This window comes from Salmo trutta, chromosome 14, assembly GCF_901001165.1.
Source record: "Salmo trutta chromosome 14, fSalTru1.1, whole genome shotgun sequence".
NCBI lineage: Eukaryota > Metazoa > Chordata > Actinopteri > Salmoniformes > Salmonidae > Salmo > Salmo trutta.
In genome coordinates, this window is record NC_042970.1 from 84,162,368 (window position 1) to 84,182,636 (window position 20,269).

Consider the following 20,269-nt stretch of genomic DNA (forward strand, 5'->3'; position numbering starts at 1 on the left):
TTGTAAATCATGTCTGAGTGTTGGTGTGCCTCTGGCTATCCGTAAATTCAATAAACAAGAAAATATTTCCATCAGCTTTGCTTGCATCCACTTATATCAGTGCATTCGCTACAAACTTAGCATTACGAAACGTATATTCGATCAACTAAGCCTCACGTTGTCACATGGAAGGACGCTGGAGAGACGAAGCAGGCACGGGAGTAAAACATCTAATATAGAACGGACATGGACCGAGACAGTAACAGCCGAGACAGTAACAGCGTCAGCAAACAGGTAACACAGACAAAAAACAATCAATGCAGCAGCAGGGAACAGAGCATGGGAACTGACAAATATAGGGGAGGAAATAAACAGGTGATGAATGAGTCCAGGTGAGTCCAATATCGTTGATGCGCGTGACGAGGGATGGCTGTTTGAATGTTAAATGACGAGACAGAGGCATTGATGCGAGTAACCAGTCTTGTTCAGTATATTGCAATACATCCGGGTATTTCAAGCTCACCGGTAAAAACACTGGAGTTGCAGTAATTAACATTTACCAACAGATGGCATCACTGTGCCATCTTACACCCATAACATCTTCCCTTTTATAAAATAGGACAGGAGCTGTCAATTCACTAACAAAACAAACCTAGTAATAATTTTCAACATGAACAGTTTATTATTTAAAAAAAATTCAGGTAACAACTTAACACATTTTGATACTCTCTTCACTTTTATCTCTGTCTGTCAACAATCCCTAATGGGAAACCTACAGATTAAGTATTTTTGGTGGCTGGGACAGACGCCCACAGCGTGAAAAGACACGCTGTCTGCGAGGACTGCGGGTTCCCGCACAGGCGTGTCACCTGACTGTCTAAGGGGAGTATTGATGGGCGAGGGAGCGGCCGACCTGTGATCCCCTGGCTCTTCGCCCAGTGCCTCAGGCCCCATGTAACTTGCTGGGGTTCTGTCTTTTGTCATGCGACCCCTTTGACCATCAGGTTTCTGAGTAGGTGCTGGCTCAGCAATCCGAAGGTCAACCCTGTTACGACGGTACAGTGATCCATTCACTTCGACCAAGTAGGAGCGTGGTGCCACTTTCTGTACACAGGATCCGAGTCTCCAGAGGCCCATCCAGTCCCCTGGTAGTGGCTTCATCCGCACCGTTTCACCCACCCTGAGCTCAGGTAAGTCTTTTGCTGATTTGTCATAGATGAACTTGGAGACCTGTCTTCTGTGAGGTAGCTTCACCAGCACATCTGTCACCACACATGGCTCCGGGAGAGTGCTGGCTACTGGCAGAGCTGCTTTTAAGCGCCGTGCCATGAGGCGCTGGGCCGGGCTGCTATCCATGCCTTCTGTCGGGGTATTGCGCCACTGCAGAATTGCTTTCCAGGCATCTTTGCCCTCTCGCAGAGCTTTTTTGCAGAGGTTCTTTGCGATTTTGACTGCGGACTCTGCCTTCCCATTAGCTTTTGGGTGTCGTGGTGATGAAGTGACGTGCTCGAATTCCCATTCTGCAGCAAATTTTCGGAACTCAACTCCGGAGAATTGGGGTCTATTGTCTGAAATTACCCTATCTGGCTGGCCATAGCGGGCAAACTGAGCCTTGCAGCGTTTGATCGTTGTCTCTGCTGAGAGGTCGGGGAGGAGGTCAATCTCCCAGAAGTCTGAGTAATGATCGACTACCAGCAGAAAGTCTTTGCCACTGTGCTGGAAGAGATCTAGACTTACTATCTGCCAGGGGCGCATCGGTAGCTCGTGGGACATCATCGTCTCTCTCTGTTGCTCAGTGGCATATTCATTGCAGATTGTGCATTTACTGACATAGTCTTTAATTTCACTCTGCATTCCTTGCCAATACAGTGTGTCACGTGCTTGTCTGTAACAGGCCTCACCTCCTGTGTGATTTGTGTGCATGCGCGCCAACATCTCAAGGCGCAGAGACCGGGGAATAACGACTCTCTGACCCTTGAATATTACTCCGTTTTGAACACTGAGCTCCTCTTTGACTGGCCAATAATCTCTGATGGCTAAAGCAGTTTCTTCCTTGCAGTCGGGCCAGCCAATCAGAATCACAGACCTCAATGCCTGGAGTTGCTCGTCCCTGTCTGTGTGCTGTCTGATTTGTATAAGGTGCTGGTCCGTGATATTGAAGTAGTCAGCCTGGTTGATGTGTTCAACATCCACTTACTCTGTTTGTAAGCTGCACACTGCGTGTCGTTCATGCATGGAGCGTGTGTGAGTGCCTGATGCAGTAGTCCTGCTGAGTGTGTCACTCACATACATCTCTGGCCCTGGCTTATACACCACCTTGAGGTTGTAGTTTTGTAGGGCCAGTAGCATGCTCTGCAGTCATTTTCGGGCATTCAGGAGAGGCTTGCTGAATATAGCAATAAGGGGCTTGTGATCTGTCTCTGCGGTAATATTGTCGCGCCTGTACAGGTATTGGTGGAAGCGTTGGCATTCAAACACAATGCTGAGACACTCCTTCTCTATCTGTGCATAGTTCTGCTCTGTTGGGGTGAGTGCCCTAGATGCTAATGCCACAGGCTGGCCCTCCTGCATGAGGCAACAGCCAAGTCCATACTGGCTTGAGTCACTCTGAATCATGACAGGTTTTGACACGTCGTAGTATTGCAGTACAGGTGTCTGGGTGACCAGTTGTTTTATTTCCCTCACCGCTGCATGTTTTGGGAGTCAATGCCAGATGGTGTCCTTGTCCATGAGCCTCCTTAGTGGCTCACACACTTCAGAGAGCCGCGGTAGGAACTTGGCCAGGTAGGTGACGAATCCGACGAAGCGCTGCACTCCCTTCACGTCAGATGGGTGGGGCATTTCCAAGACAGCCTTCACTTTTTCAAGATCCGCCTTCAATCCGGTGGAGGACGATGTGCCCATGAAAGCGAACCTCTGGCACTTTAAACTGAAGCTTTTTTATGCTTAGCCTTAGCTTGACCTGTCTACATCTGACCATCAGGATCATGGTCACATTCTGCCTCCTCATCACTGTCCCCACAGCCAACTACGAGGATGTCATCTGCTATGGGTTCCACGCCACTGAGTCCCATCAACAGCTCATGCTGTTTCCGCTGATACACCTCTGGAGCCACGGAGACACCAAACGGAAGCTTCAACCACCTCTTCCTGCCCCAGGGTGTCCAAAAGGTGGTCATGTAGCTGCTGGGCTCGTCGAGCTTGCACTGCAGGAAGGCATCTCTGGCGTCCACGAGCGTGAAGACTCTGGCCTTTGGGAAATTGTAAAGAACATCCTCCAACGAGGGCATAATGTAATGTGAGCGTCACAGAGCCCGGTTGAGGTGTTTAGGATCAATGCATATCCGTAGCTTGTCTGGTTTCTTGACGATGACCATATTACTTATCCAGTCTGTAGGCTCGGTGACGGATATCATGTGGCCATCTGCTTCGTATTTGTCAAGCTGAGCCTTTGTAGCTGCTTTCATGGCCACTGGTACATTGCAGGGTGCACACTGGACAGGCTGGATTGCTGCGTCCAACTCAAAGTGGACTTCGCCAGGAACTGACTCGACCGGTGCGTTGAAGACATCATGGTACTTGCTTAGGAGTGTCTCCTTGCTCAGGGGCCCAGCCTGGACTTTGTCTATAATGTTAAGATCAGCTGGGATGGTGAAGTTAATAAGCCCAAGGCACTCACATGTAGAACCTGACAGTAATGGCTGTTGACTAGCCTCAACTATTTCAAACTCAAGGGTGTGTTTCTGGCCACGTAAAACCCACTCTGTCACAAACAGGCCTAAAGAGGTAATGAACTGGCCTGAATACAATTTCAGCTTGGTGCAACTCTGTGTGAGTTTGTCTCTGGGCGCGAGCCTCCTTTTATCTTTAAGGCTCATAACGTTACATGTGGCCCCTGAATCTAGCTGGCATTGCTGTGGTTTATTATTAAGTATTTAAGTATCTATTTTTCCATAGGCTGGGCAGTGTTCTTTTCCTTGTCCATGAGAAATGCCACAATATCGGCATGTATTGGGGTTGTCTACTGCAGAGTTGGCTGTAGTATTAGCATTAGCTGTGGCAAAGGGGAATTTCTTTACTGGCTGCCTGAATGTAGCATTGACATTGTCCATATGTTGCCTTTCTAGCTCCATGGACCTTATCCATCTATCAGTAAGCTCTGTTCGCTGCCATGTCTAACCGGTGCTAACAACACTGAAGCTAAGGGGGGGGGGGAAGCAGACGTGACACACGTAGCAAATGAGCAATTACATTTTTTGTTGACCAAATTCGACACCCTCTCATCGTGGGCTTATTTTCATGGACACATTTTAGGAGAAGTTAAACTTCTCGCTTCACCTCTTTCTCTCTGATTTAGCTGAACCCGCTGTGTTAGTGCTGGGATGGAACAAGAGCCTGCATACCATGTGGATGGGCTATCCAGAACAGGAGTTGCAGGCCCCTGATATACTGTTATTAACTGCCAGATGTCATTAAGCAGTTGAGTAATCTGTCATTATAAAACTGTTATTGTACATATTTTACGTATTTTAGCAGGGTTGTGGAAGGATCAGATAGTAACTCTTGATCCAATACATTTTAAGGGAGCTTTAAACAACTCAGTCTGTGCTCACAAAGTAGTTGTATCACCACAGATAGCAGTTTGCCTGAGACACCCCAGAGCTTTGGCTCACAGCAGCAATTTTTTTTATATGATTCAATCCATTCAAATGTCAAAGCCAGTAAAAATCTAAATCTGGATGTGAAACGTAACATGCTGTGGAGAGGCGGAGTCATGTTGTGTCATGGATTCCCATAACAACCCAGCTTGGCTAGGTTCAATCAGATGTTATTTTCCAGGTCACATATCTCGCTGTAAATCTATTACGGTGTCAGCAATGTCAGGACCTCATGTTCAACTAATAAGGTCAAAATAATGTGCTGGCCTGTATCGGATCTCTCTGTGGTCCACAGTGTAGGTCATGTGGTCTTCACCTTTCAGCATGCAGTGTGAAGTCAATGGAGGGCAAAATGTAAAATTAATCTCATACATTTACAAAGATAAAACACTTGGATCAAATGAGGAGCTGTTGTGTTTTACAGATCTTTGGATAAACATATTAAATGGCATAAATAGCAGTTACAAAACGTAGTTAAAAATGTCACCCCTTGTAAGTGACCTTCTCATGGCCAATGGCCATATTCCGAAACTGGGAGTCAGAAATACATTTTACGATTGCTTTATGACCCTCATAAACATATTCTGAGCTGTTCTTGAAACTTTGATCCCATACAGTCCAGAGTTACAGGAAGCGTACCAAAGCAATACATCATTTACAAGCCCTCTATGGCCATGTTCAGAAATGGGACTGTCAGAAATACCTAAATAAATCCCCATGGAAGGGAGATTCTGGATGCTCTAGTTGAGCAGGAGGCTGGGCTGACCATCTGGAAGGACCCCATCAAAGCCTTTTAATTTCTTGGATTGTGCTTTCGTCTTCATTGCAGCCAAGGGTTATTGTTTGGAGTGCATCTACCAACATTCCCACACAGCCTAATTCTGACAACAATGCCACTGCTGTTAGACAGAATATAATCACTTGGCGTGTTTGTGGGTGCGAGACAACATTCGCACCATGCAGACTAAGAGTTTATGACACTCAAGTTATTTTAATGTGCCTGATATACACCTCCAGACATACTGAACTAGACAACTGTGTATTTGGCCACAAAGACCTCAACTGACTTTACAGCCATCCCACTGGGCACAAAGACCTCAACTGACTTTACAGCCATCCCACTGGGCACAAAGACCTCAACTGACTTTACAGCCATCCCACTGGGCACAAAGACCTCAACTGACTTTACAGCCATCCCACTGGGCACAAAGACCTCAACTGACTTTACAGCCATCCCACTGGGCACAAAGACCTCAACTGACTTTACAGCCATCCCACTGGGCACAAAGACCTCAACTGACTTTACAGCCATCCCACTGGGCACAAACTGGTTGAATCAATGTTGTAATTTGTCAACGTATTACAACATGGAATCTAAGTGGGAAATACACTGTTTTTTAAAAAGTCTTCAATGACGTAAACTTTTTTATTTATTTATTTCACCTTTGAGAACAAGTTCTCATTTGCAACTGCGACCTGGCCAAGATAAAGCAAAGCAGTTAGACACATACAACAACACAGAGTTACACATGGAATAAACAAACATACAATCAATAATACAGTTGGAAAATCTATATACAGCATGTGCAAATGAGGTAGGATAAGAGAGGTAAGGCAATAAATAGGCCATGGTGGCAAAATAATTACAATATAGCAATTAAACACTGGAATGGTAGGGTGCAGAGGATGAATGTGCAAGTTGAGATACTACGGTGCAAAGGAGCAAGATAAATAAATACAGTATGGGGATGAGGTAGATTGGATGGGCTATTTACAGATGAGCTATGTACAGGTGCAGTGATCTGTGAGCTACTCTGACAGGCTGGTGCTTAAAGCTAGTGAGCGAGGTAAGAGTCTCCAGCTTCAGAGATTTTTGCAGTTCGTTCCAGTCATTGGCAGCAGAGAACTGGAAGGAGAGGCGACCAAAGGAAGAATTGTCTTTGGGGGTGACCAGTGAGATATACCTGCTGGAGCACGTGCTATGGGTGGGTGCTGCTATGGTGACCAGTGAGCTGAGATAAGGCGGGGCTTTACCTAGCAGAGACTTGTAGATGACCTGGAGCCAGTGGGTTTGGCGACAAGTATGAAGCGAGGGCCAGCCAACGAGAGCATACAGGTCGCAGTGGTGGGTAGTATATGGGGCTTTGGTGACAAAACGGATGGTACTGTGATAGACTGCATCCAATTTGTTGAGTAGAGTGTTGGAGGCTATTTTATAAATGCGGGCAGCGATCGGTTGAAGAGCAAACATTTAGTTTTACTTGCATTTAAGAGCAGTTAGAGGCCATGGAAGGAGAGTTGTATGGCAATGAAGCTCATCTGGAGGTTAGTTAACACAGTGTCCAACGAAGGGCCAGATGTATACAGAATGGTGTCGTCTGCGTAGAGGTGGATCAGAGAATCACCAGCAGCGAGAGCGACATCATTGATGTATACAGAGAAGAGAGTTGGCCTGAGAATTGAACCCTGTGGCACACCCATAGAGACTGCCAGAGGTCCGGACAACAGGCCCTCCAATTTGACATACTGAACTCTATCGGAGAAGTAGTTGGTGAACCAAGCGAGGCAATCATTTGAGAAAACAAGGCTGTTGAGTCTGCCAATAAGAATGTTGTGATTGACAGAGTCGAAAGCCTTAGCCAGGACGATGAATATGGCTGCACAGTGTTGTCTCTTATCGATGGCAGTTATGATATCGTTTAGGATCTTGAGCGTGGCTGAGGTGCACCCATGACCAGCTCTGAAACCAAATTGCATAGCGGAGAAGGTACGGTGAGATTCAAAATGGTTGGTAATCTGTTTGTTAACTTGGCTTTCAAAGACCTTAGAAAGGCAGGGTAGAATAGATATAGGTCTGTAGCAGTTTGGGTCTAGAGTGTCTCCCCCTTTGAAGATGGGGATGACCGCGGCAGCTTTCCAATCTATGGGAATCTCAGATGATACGAAAGAGAGGTTGAACAGGCCAGTAATTGGGGTTGCACCAATTTCGGCAGATCATTTTAGAAAGAGAGGGTCCAGATTGTCTAGCCCGGCTGATTTGTAGGTGTCCAGATTTTGCAGCTCTTTCAGAACATCAGCTGACTGGATTTGGGTGAAGGAGAAGTGGGGGAGGTTTGGGCGAGTTGCTGTGGGGAGCGCAGGGCTGTTGACCGGGGTAGGGGTAGCCAGGTAGAAAGCATGGCCAGCCATAGAAAAATGCTTATTGAAATTCTCAATTATTGTGGATTTATTGGTAGTGACAGTGTTTCCTAGCCTCAGTGCAGTGGGTAGCTGGGAGGAGGTGCTCTTATTCTCCATGGACTTTACAGTGTCCCAGAACTTTTTTGAGTTTGTACTACAGGATGCAAATTTCTGTTTGAAAAAGCTAGCCTTAGCTTTCCTAACTGCTTGTGTATATTGGTTCCTAACTTCCCTGAAAAGTTACATATCACGGGGGCTATCCGATGCTAATGCAGAACGCCACAGGATGTTTTTGTGCTGGTCAAGGGCAGACAGGTCTGGAGTGAACCAAGGGCTATATCTATTCCTGGTTCTAAATGTTTTGAATGGAGCATGCTTATTTAAGATGGTGAGGAAGGCACTTTTAAAGAATAACCAGGCATCCTCTACTGACGGGATGAGGTCAATGTCATTCCAGGATACCTTGGCCAGGTCGATTAGAAAGGCCTGTTCGCTGAAGTGTTTTAGGGAATGTTTGACAGTGATGAGGGGTGGTCGTTTGACCACAGACCCATTACGGATGCAGGCAATGAGGCAGTGATCGCTGAGATCTTGGTTGAAAACAGCAGAGTTGTATTTGGAGGGCGGGTTAGTTAGGATGATATCTATGAGGGTGCCCGTGTTTACGGATTTGGGGTTGTACCTGGTAGGTTCATAGATAATTTGTGTGAGATTGAGGGTATCAAGCTTAGATTGTAGGATGGCCGGGGTGTTAAGCATGTCCCAGTTTAGGTCACCTGGCAGCACAAGCTCAGAAGATAGATGGGGAGATATCAATTCACATATGGTGTCCAGGGCACAGCTGGGGGCAGAGGGTGGTCTATAGCAAGCAGCGAGACTTGTTTCTGGAAAGGTGGATTTTTAGAAGTAGAAGCTCGAATTGTTTTGGTACAGACCTGGATAGTAAGACAGAGCTCTACAGGCTATCTCTGCAGTAGATTGCAACCCTTTGGCAGTTCTATATTGGCAGAAAATGTTATAGTTAGGGATGTGAATTTCAGGGGTTTTGGTGGTTTTCCTAAGCCAGGATTCAGACACGGCTAAGACATCCGGGTTTTCAGAATGTGCTAAAGCAGTGAATAAAGCAAACTTAGGGAGTAGGCTTCTAATGTTAACATGCATGAAGCCAAGGCTTTTACGGTTACAGAAGTCAACAATAGAGAGCACCTGGAGAGTAGGAGTGGAGCTAGGCACTGCAGGTCCTGGATTAACCTCTACATCACCAGAGGAACAGAGGAGAAGGATAAGTAGGATAAGGGTACGGCTAAAGGCTATAAGAACTGGCCGTCTAGCTCGTTCGGAACAGAGAGTAAAGGGAGCAGGTTTCTGGGCACGATAGCATAGATTCAAGGCATAATGTACAGACAAAGGTATGGTAGGAAGAGAGTACATTGGAGGTAAACCTAGACATTGAGTATTGATGAGAGAGATATAGTCTCTAGAGACGTTTAAACCAGGTTATGTCATCGTATATGTGGGAGGTGGAACAACATGGTTTGTTAAGGCATATTGAGCAGGGCTAGAGGCTCTACAGTCAAATAAGACAAAAGGTTTTGTTTTGAAGGGGGAAATTTGAACCAAATTAAAAAAATGTGTATTGGTTGCATACACATATTTATATAAATATTAGCACGAGCAATGTCAGAGTGCGGAGTTTAAATACACTATATATTCAAAAGTATGTGGACACCCCTTCAAATTAGTGGATTCGGCTAATTCATGCACACCTGTTGCTGACAGGTGTATAAAATCGAGCACACAGCCATGCAGTCTTCATAGACAAACATTGGCCGTAGAATGGCCTTACTGAAGTGCTCAGGGACTTTCAATGTGGCACCATCATAGGATGCCACCTTTCCTTCAAGTCAGTTCGTCAAAATTTCTCCCCTGCTAAAGCTGCGGCAGTCAACTCTAAGTGCTGTTATTGGAAGTGAAAACGTTAAGGAGCAACAACGGCTCAGCCGCGAAGTGGTAGGCCACACAAGCTCACAAAATATATGGATGAGCAATGTCAGTGGCATAGACTAAGATACAATAGATGGTATACAATACAGCACATACATATGAGATGAGTAATGCAAGATACGTAAACATTACTAAACTGACAATATTAAAGTGACTAGTGTTCCATTTATTAAAGTGGCCAATGATTTCAAGTCTGTGTATGTAGGCAGCAGCCTCTCTGTGCTAGTGATGGCTATTTAACAGTCTAATGGCCTTGAGATGTTTTCTGGTCTCTTGGTCTCAGCTTTGTTGCACCTGTACTGACCTCGCCTTCTGGATGATAGCGGGGTGAACAGGCAGAGGCTCGGATGGTTGTTGCAAAGCCAGGGTTGTGGGTTGAGTTCCCGTGCAGTGGCGGTTCTAGACCATTTCAACTGGGGGGGCCATGCTGGGGCCAGTTGTAATGTTAGAGGGGCCAGTTACATTAGACGTTATTGTTGTCAAATTGTTTTCTTCACTGCATTGCAGGCATTAGCAGGCAAAAGACCATGTTCATAATCATTAGTGTTCCGCGTTGCCACTGTCTAATAACTGATGTAAAAAAAGAACGATAGCAAAAATTTGTTATGTAAAAATTATTTCATACTCCACATTTAGGGGGGCCACAAGGGGGTCCAAAATTGTTGTCACAGGGGCACTGGCCCCCCCTGCCTCCCCCCAGAACCGCCCCTGTTCCCGTGGGGGACCAGTATGAAAAAAGTATGAAAATATTCTCACTCTCTACTGTAAGTCGCTCTGGATAAGAGCATGTTATTTCTTATTAGCATCTTATTAATACTTATTTCCCTCATTAAAATGCAAATCATTTTATAACATTTTTGACATGCGTTTTTCTGGATTATTTTGTTGTTATTCTGTCTCTCACTGTTCAAATAAACCTACCATTAAAATTATAAACTGATCATTTCTTTGTCAGTGGGCAAACGTACAAAATCAGCAGGGGATCAAATATTTTTTTCCCTCACTGCATCTCGCTGTAAATCTATTACGGTGTCAGCAATGTTAGGACCTCATGGTCGACTAATAAGGTCAATATAATGTGCTGGCCTGTATCGAATCTCTCTGTGGTCCACTTTTCAACATGCAGTGTGACGTCAACGGAGGGTTAAATGTAAAATAATCTAATACATTTACAAGGTTGAACACTTGGATAAAATGGGGAGTTGTGTTTTTTAGCAAGCTTTACAGCTCTTTGGACAAACAAGTAGTCAAAATTATTACCGTCAGTGACCTTCTCCAACCCAAAACTGGGTGTCAGAAATACATGCAGTTGTTTAGGATTGCTTTCTGACCCTCCGCCATAGAGATGGTATCAAATCACATCTGCTGAACTGTTCTCGAAACTACAATTTGATCCCATACATATGATGGCAGAGTTACAAGAAGTGTACCAAAAAGCAACAGATCATTTACAAGCCCAATATGTCCATGTTCAGAAATAGGTGTGTCAGTAATTCATCCAGTTTCCACAGCAACATATCTAAGTTAATTTGGCATTGCTTTATTGCTTCATCAGCAGATCTGCTTCCATTTGAGCCGTGCACCAGAGGATATGACCATATATGATATAGATAGTAGGAAGACACAGTCATGTCCATAACAGAGAACATCAATAAAACTGGGAATCCCACAACCTCCCTTCAGCTGCAGCTGTTGGAACACAAGCGTCTCGGGGGGAGCAGGGGACTCATTCTAGCCAAGCCTTTTGAAGAGTCAGGACAAGTGACAGCCCAATCCACTAGATCCACCAATGACCAATCCACTAATGATCAATGTTTAGAAACGATTAATTGGAAGATGGATTTAAATTATGGGAAAAATTGAGTGATTCTGTCTGCCTGTGAATGAGTTGAATAGAAGGTGTTGAATAGAAGGTTGTCCAGTTTAACTGCTGCTTTGGTAATATCCTTGACCTCTATGGCAGCTGTTATATCTGGGATGACTGAAGACCTGATGATAGGAGCCCCTGTTTTATAGTCCTGCAATTTATCCCATGAACAGGGCCATGTACCAACAAGTAATAATATATCAAACAGTCATAATAACAGTCAACTTTAATATCGCAGTCATCTAAATAATGTTGTACTCAACTTGTTGGATTGGAATCAGGGTTGTGTTCATTAGGCACAGTGTAGCAAAACATTAAGAAGCTGGTGGCCACCAGCTTCTTAAGAAGGCATTGATCAATGTTCAATGTTAAATTCAAGTCTTTCTACCATCACATCTAAGCCAATATGACAACAATTTCGATGAGCCTTGAGCAATCAACTTGGATGAAATTACACAACACACTCCCCGCCTCTCGCCATGTTCCATTCAGCAGCTTCCGAGAACCACCTGATTTTAACTCTTGACGGTCTCGTCCCGTAAGCGGGATCAACATCCAGCGAAAAACTCATATCGACATTAGCATAACGAAATGTAATATATATATTTTTTCAAATATAGGACTGTCTCATATCGTTTTATAGATACACCTCTCCTGAATCGACCCACGTCGTCCGATTTCAAAAAGGCTTTACAGGAAAAGCAAAACATTAGATTATGTTAGAGGAGTACATGGTAAAAGTAGCAACATAGACATTTTCCGACCAACCACATGCATCACAAATAACCAAAAAACAGCTAAATGCAGCACTAACCTTTTACAAACTTCATCAGATGACACACCTAGGACATCATGTTACACAATGCATGCATTCTTTTGTTCGATAAAGTTCATATTTATATATAAAAACAGCATTTTACATCGGCGCCTGACGTTGACTAACTATTTTCCCTCAAATGCATCCCGGGAAACAGTGCTACAATTTACTCAATTACTATTCGAAAACATTTTTAAAATGTAATATTGTCATTCTAAGATTTATAGATGAATATCTCTTGAAAGCACCTGTAATACCAGATTTAAAAATAACTTTACTGGGTAATCACACTTTGCGATAAAAGGGGATGCGATACTCAGAAAATTAGCTAGTAAATACAGCTCGGCGCCATCTTGGAACAATCGCATATCACATCTAATCTTGTATACTATTGTCAATAATCCCTTACCTTTAGTTGTCTTCATCAGAAAGCACTTCCAGGAATCCCAGGTCCACAACAAATGTATTTTCGTTCGAAAAAGTCCATCCTTTATGTTCCATTAGCTTGCTGTTGTTAGCGCGTCTGAAGGCTGTATCCAAATGCTCCGTCGGCCACGGGACAGCAATTTCGGAAAAAAACATTTTTCCCCAATTTAGGTTCGTTCAAACATGTCAAACGTTGTATAACATAAATCTTCAGGGCCTGTTTCAACAAGAGAGCCAATAATATTCGAGGGGGACGATAGTATTGTGTTTCAAAACGTTTCGAAAGGAGGGGGTAGACAGGGCCGCCGGCGTCATAATGGTGATGGCCCTCCTCCTGTGACCAATTTCCACAGCTTCTCATTCATTCAGTTTTAACAGTAGAAGGCTCAAACCACTTTGTAAAGACTGGGGACATCTAGTGGAAGCAATATAAAGTGCTCAATGAACCATAGCTCAAGGTGTGATTTATAGGCAAAGTGATGAAGTTGAGTCCACAATTCAGAATTCCACTTCCTGTTTCAATCGGTCTCGGGGTTTTGACTGCCATATGAGTTCTGTTATACTCACAGACACCATTCAAACAGTTTTAGAAACTTTAGGGTGTTTTCTATCCACAGCTATTAATTATATGCATATCCTAGCTTCTGAGTTTGATTAGTAGGCCGTTTAAAATGGGCACGAATTTTTTTCAAAATGCGCTGTGGCGCCCCCTATCCTAGGGTAACGTCAAGAGGGAACGGGGTCATTAAATGTCACCAGTGTTCCAACTTCAATGAATTATTTCTCAATAATACGTTAAGATACAAATGTCAACAACCCTTCTAGGGTTAGAATATCATTAGGATCCCCATTAGCTGTTGCTAAAGCAGCAGCTACTCTTCCTGGGGTCCACACAAAACATGACATAATACAGAACTGTAATAGACAAGAACAGCTCAAGGACAGAACTACGTACATTTAAAACAATAATAATAGAAGTAAAAAAAGTTCTGCACAGACACAACACTGAGAAAAACAGAGACCAATTACTGTAGACCTACATTAAAATACATATGTTACATTTACACTCATTAGCATCTATCAGGTGCACACACACCTATCATTATACACAGGCCTACAAGTTATTTAAGTCAGATAGGGGAGAGGCATTGTGCCATGAGGTGTTATTTTAAATGTATTTTTGTAGCTCATTTTGCTGTGATCATGGCTCTATAAAATACTGTTGGTTTCCTTGAATTTGTTTAGAATTTGGGGACTGTGAAGATACTATCTATGGATTAAATGTTGTTTAAATCCATATTCATAATTCACTTTCCTCTTCCTATTTACATGTTGAACAGTAAATCTGTTCAAAATCACAACATTGAAATGACATCAGTGTGGGACCAATGTGTCTGATCAACTTTACCTCACATTCCATGGTCCTGGGACAGGATCATTCTCCTTAGGTCACATAGAATCATGATTCCAGAGTCTCTTAATGGTTGCATGCTACGTCATATTGCTATATCATATGATGTGTTTAGCTGCTTTGTTAAAGGGATAGTTCACCCAAATTACACATTTGTTTCCTTAACCCTGTAAGCAGTCTATGGACAAGGTATGACAGCAATCCATGCTTTGGTTTAGTTTCCTTGGCAGTGGCTGGCATTGCTTCTATATAAAATGTTGTGGTACAAATCCCATTAACGTCATCGGACCGATATTTTTATGCATCATGTTCAAATCATCTATAAGTGACTCTGTTGACCTCCACAATACATTTTTAGATACTTTTTAATGATTTGGGCAAAATAAATGCTAATATCGTTCCCAGGACATAAATGGGATTTGTGCCACAAATTCTAAAACGTTAGCATTTGGAAACAGTGCCAAGGAAACTAAACCAAAGTATGCATTGCTGTCATACAGTGTAAGGAAACTAATGTGTAATTTTGTAATTTTGTAAACATCAATCCAAGCGTTATGAGACCTAGCATGCATCTGCAATTGTGTTTAAGAACCACAGATGTCACAAAACCTGCAACTAAAGTAATCTGACAGAGTGGATAACTGATCACTGCTCCATGACTGCCTTCTGACACCATGTATCTAGTCTGTGTTGACTGACTGTTTGGCCTTCATTCCAACCTCTCCCGCCACTGTGGATTATATTTATATCCTTCTCATAAAAGTGTGAAGACTCTGCTATGCTGACAAAGATATGTAGCCTCAAACTCATTGAAATTTGAACCCTCTGGTAAATTTGTATAAGAATAACATTACAGAATACATAAAAATGTTGTTTTTTTCCCCTAAACGGGTCTATTTCAGTCCTATTTCTACAATTGTCTTGCAAATTCTAAGGCCTGTTGTATTGTGGGGGGGGGGGGGTCTTAAACAATTAGCATTTAGTGTACTTCAGTCTCCCCTGTTTTTTTCAGCGGCAGCTGTAAGTTTCGGTCTTGTTAAGCGAAGACGTTAGCCGAAACATAGATGGTTCGAAAGCAACTCAATATTTTCTTAACTCTTTCTTGAACTGCATTGTTGGCTAAGGGCTTGTAAGTAAGCATTTCACGGTAAGGTATGCACCTGTTGTATTCTGCGCATTTGATTTGATTCCTTTCTGTTAAAAGTGTACATGGCCACTGTCTCAGCGTTACCCGTTCACCCCTCTTGTACTCAGTTCGTCCAAATGCATCCTTCACCCGAACGTCATGGCTATGTCCTACAGGTCTTTAGCTTTTCAGCTATTTCCATTTTCGACTCTTCCTTTGGCTTCTGAAGAACAGCAGAAGTTACATGCCCTGTGTCCGGTGGGAGATTTACACACGTACATTGAACGGACACAGGATATCCATTTATGTGACCAACTTTTTGTCTGTTTTGCTAATCCAGTTTGCAGCAAGTCGCTCTCTAAGCAGCATCTCTCCCACTGGATTGTGGAGGCTATCTCCGTGGCATAGAGCAGCAAGAGGCAATGGTTACCTAGCGGTGTATGCGCCCACTCTACCATGGGTCTGGCAGCACCATCTACACTGATTGAAGTGGATTTAACAAGTGACATCAATAAGGGACATATCTTTCACCTGGACTCACCTGGTCAGTCTATGTCATGGAGAGAGCAGGTGTCCTTAATGTTTTGTACACTCAGTGGGATAACGGCACAGTAATTTGGACTTTTTGGGGCTTGAGCTTATAAAATGTAATTAATGTATGGCTCATCAGGCTCAGGTAGCATCAGGCTTGAATTTTCATGTAGGTCAAATCTCTAATCAAATCCAGACATATTATATCCATTATAGGCTATCCTTTAGAATGACACTTTCGGTTTGGGTTGACAATACTGGGTTACCCGGGAGACAAATTATTTATTCTCGGGATGGAACAGGGAAAATATTCAACCCTATTTTGGATGGTCAGTCCTTACATCCTGAGTCTGAGAACTGGAGAGTGGTTACATTTCTCCAGGGTTGGGGAGTAACGGATTACTAAATATGTCACGCCCTGACCATAGAGAGCCCTCTGGGTTCTCTATGGTGCTTTATGTCAGGGCATGACTCGGGGGTGTTCTAGTCGTTATATTTCTATGTTGGTGTTTTGGTATGGTTCCCAATTAGAGGCAGCTGATTATCGTTGTCTCTAATTGGGGATCATACTTAAGTTGCCCATTGTTCCCACCTGTGTTGTGGGATATTGTTTTCAGTTAGTGCGTAAGTGCGCTCTGTACTGGATGTTGGTTTATTCTTTGTTGTTTTTGTTCAGTTTCACTTTGAAATAAAGTATGTGGAACTATACGCATGCTGCGCCTTGGTCCGCTCCTTTTGACGAACGTGACAGAATATCCCACCAACGCAGGACCAAGCAGCGTGTTAAGGAGGTTAAGGAGTTTTGGACATGGGAGGAAATCCTGGGAGGATGTGAGACCCTTCCTTGGAAGGAGACACCAAGGAAGGTGGAAGGACAGCGATGAAGCCGTGGTCCGCGGCCACAGAAACCCCAAGACTTTTTTTGGGGGGGGCACAAAGGGCTGTCGGTCGAGCCGCAGAGAGAGCCAGAGACCGTCGGTGAGCTGATTGAGCAGTTGGAGGAGAGGGAAAGGAGAGCAATGCTATGTAGGTGTGTTCTGCACCGCATTCGCCCTGAAGAGCGTGTCATCAGTCCGGTGTCATCTGTGCCGGCTCAATGCACCAGGTCTCCAGTGCGCCTCCCGAGTCCGGTGCCACCTGTGCCGGTTCCTTGCACTCACCCTGAAAAGCGTGTCATCAGTCCGGTGCCACCTGTGCTGGCTCCACGCACCAGGTCTCCAGTGCGCCTCCCCAGCCCGGTACGTCCTGTGCTGGTTCCTCGCATTCGCTCTGAAGAGTGTGTCATCAGTCCGGTGCCACCTGTGCCGGCTCCATCCACCAGGCCTTCAGTGTGCCTCCCCAGTCCGGTGCCACCTGTGCCGGCTCCACGCACCAGGCCTTCAGTGTGCCTCCCCAGTCCGGTGCCACCTGTGCCGGCTCCACGCACCAGGCCTTCAGTGTGCCTCCCCAGTCCGGTGCCACCTGTGCCGGCTCCACGCACCAGGCCTTCAGTGTGCCTCCCCAGTCCGGTGCCACCTGTGCCGGCTCCACGCACCAGGCCTCCAGTGTGCCTCCCCAGCCCGGTACGTCCTGTGCCGGCTCCCCGCACTCGTCCACCAGTGCGTGTGTACGGTCCGGAGACTCCAGTGACGGTCTACAGCCCGGAACCTCCAGCGACGGTTCACAATCCAGAGCTTCCAGCGACGGTTCACGGTTCAGAGCTTCCAGCGACGGTTCACGGTCTGGAGCTTCCAGTGACGGTCTACGGCCCGGAACCTCCAGCAACGGCTCACGGTCCGGAGCTGCCAGTAACGGTTCACGGTCCGGAGCTTCCAGTGACGGTTCACGGTCCGGAGCTTCCAGTGACGGTTCACGGTCCGGAGCTTCCAGTGACGGTTCACGGTCCGGAGCTTCCAGTGACGGTTCACGGTCCGGAGCTTCCAGTGACGGTTCACGGTCCGGAGCTTCCAGCGACGGTCAATGGTTCGGAGTACGGCGTCCAGTCCCGCTCCTAGGCCGGAGCCTTCCTCTGCGCAGATGCCCAGTCCAGGCACGGTGTCCAGTCCCACTCTATGGCAGGAGCCTTCCTCTGCGCCGATGCCCAGTCCAGGCACGGTGTCCAGTCCCACTCCATGGCAGGAGCCTTCCTCTCCGCCGGTGCCCAGTCCAGGCACGGCTTCCAGTCTCACTCCAAGGCTGGAGCCTTCCTCTGCGCCGGTGCCCAGTCCAGGCACGGTGTCCAGTCTCGCTCCATGGCAGGAGCCTTCTTCTGTGCCGTTGCCCAGTCCAGGCATGGCGTCCAGTCCCGCTCCAGGGCCGGAGCCTTCATCTGCGCCCGTGCCCAGTCCAGGCACGGTGTCCAGTCCTGCTCCAAGGCCGGAGCCTTCCTCTGCGCCGGTGCACAGTCCAGGCACGGCGTCCAACCCAGCTCCATAGCCGGAGTCTTCCTCTGCGCCGGTGCCCAGTCCAGGCACAGCATCCAGTCCTGCTCCATGGCCGGAGCTTTCCTCTGCTCCGGTGCCCAGTTGGGCACGGCGTTCAGCCCGGCTCAATGGCCGGATCCGTGGTCTGGGCGGGTGCTAAGACCCGCACCAAGAGCCGCCACCGACGCTAGTCACCCCCCCTAACCCTCCCCATCTGGTTTCAGGTTGTGGGGAGGGGGGGGGGGTACTGTCACGCCCTGACCATAGAGAGCCCTCGGGGTTCTCTATGGTGCTTTAGGTCAGGGGGTGACTCGGGGGTGTTCGAATCATTATATTTCTGTTGGCGTTTTGGTATGGTTCCCAATTAGAGGCAGCTGATTATTGTTGTCTCTAATTGGGGATCATACTTAAGTTGCCCATTGTTCCCACCTGTGTTGTGGGATATTGTTTTCAGTTAGTGCCTAAGTGCGCTCTGTACTGGACGTTCGTTTATTCTTTGTTGTTTTTGTTAAGTTTCACTTTGAAATAAAGTATGTGGACTATATGCACGCTGCGCCTTGGTTCGCTCCTTTCGAAGAACGAGACAAAATAACTGTAATTGTATTCCGTTACATTACCAGCAAAAATATTGTAATCAGATTAGATTCTTTTGAAAAACTAGATGATTACTTTTAAATTCTGAAAAAATCTTTGACACCACTGCTTTCTAAATGACATTCAAATCAACATTGAAAAAAGGCACAAGTTTAAATGTGTTCAACGTGAGCGAGTCTGACCATGACTCAGAGACCACTATGATGACGCAACAAATGTGTTTGACGGATCGGGGAAAAGAGCTTATATAATCACTTGTAGGTAAGGATGACAGCATTGGTGTAGTCTACGGCGATACGGATATCACTTATAATTGATATCTACATAGCATATTGATGTGAATCACACTGTACCGCTCTCATTTAGCTATTTGCGCCTTACGGATTGTGGGTGTTCTGGATGGCTGTTCACAAATCTAAATGTGTATTTGAACCCAATAATGGTTGAATTCAAGAAGTTTAAGTTGCCTATCAATAATTGTTTTTGAAACCAGTGGACAGCCAGTGAAAAATGCACTTTTGCAACAGGTGCATAGTGCGGATCCCAGCCTATAGAATAAAAGTGAGGCTTTTATTGCTCAATCTAATTCATGCTGATAAAAAAATATATATCCATAGGCCTAATGGACACATGCTCAAACTTTTGATAGACTTAAAGGGGCAATCTGTAGTTCTTACATCTACACATATATATATATATATATATACATACATTTATTATTGAAGAATATAACTTAGAAATGCCTCATGAGCTTAGTTCAACTGTCACACTCCATGAGAATCCAAAATATAAGCTTGTTTTATTCCAATGTTTGTAAACATTGTTAATGTCAACAAACACTGTGAGAGCCTCATAACATGGATAAAACAATACTTTTGATGTCATGTATGGTCAGTACTTGCATTCATGGCTGTCTATTAATCTGAGAGTGGTTACATTTTACCAAAACAGAGGCAGGGTGGCCGTTTTGATATTGTTTCATCTGTCGATTTTCCCTTTGAAAAGCTGCATATTATCAAGATATCAAAATGTCACCAACAAAAAGGTAAGCAATTGGCCTATAGCAAATGCAGCATATGGCATTCATTTTTCACATGTAAATAGCACTTTTCAGTAGAGCTCAAAGCATGCCATTACATGAGCGGAGCATTTCTTTTTCAACTCGAATCAATGAGCCCAATCAGTCCTCCACGACAACAAAATCATAAACAACAGAGTAGGGCTGGCTAATAAGTCCTTCGTTTTGGGGTTATGCTCAGGATAAACAATTTGGC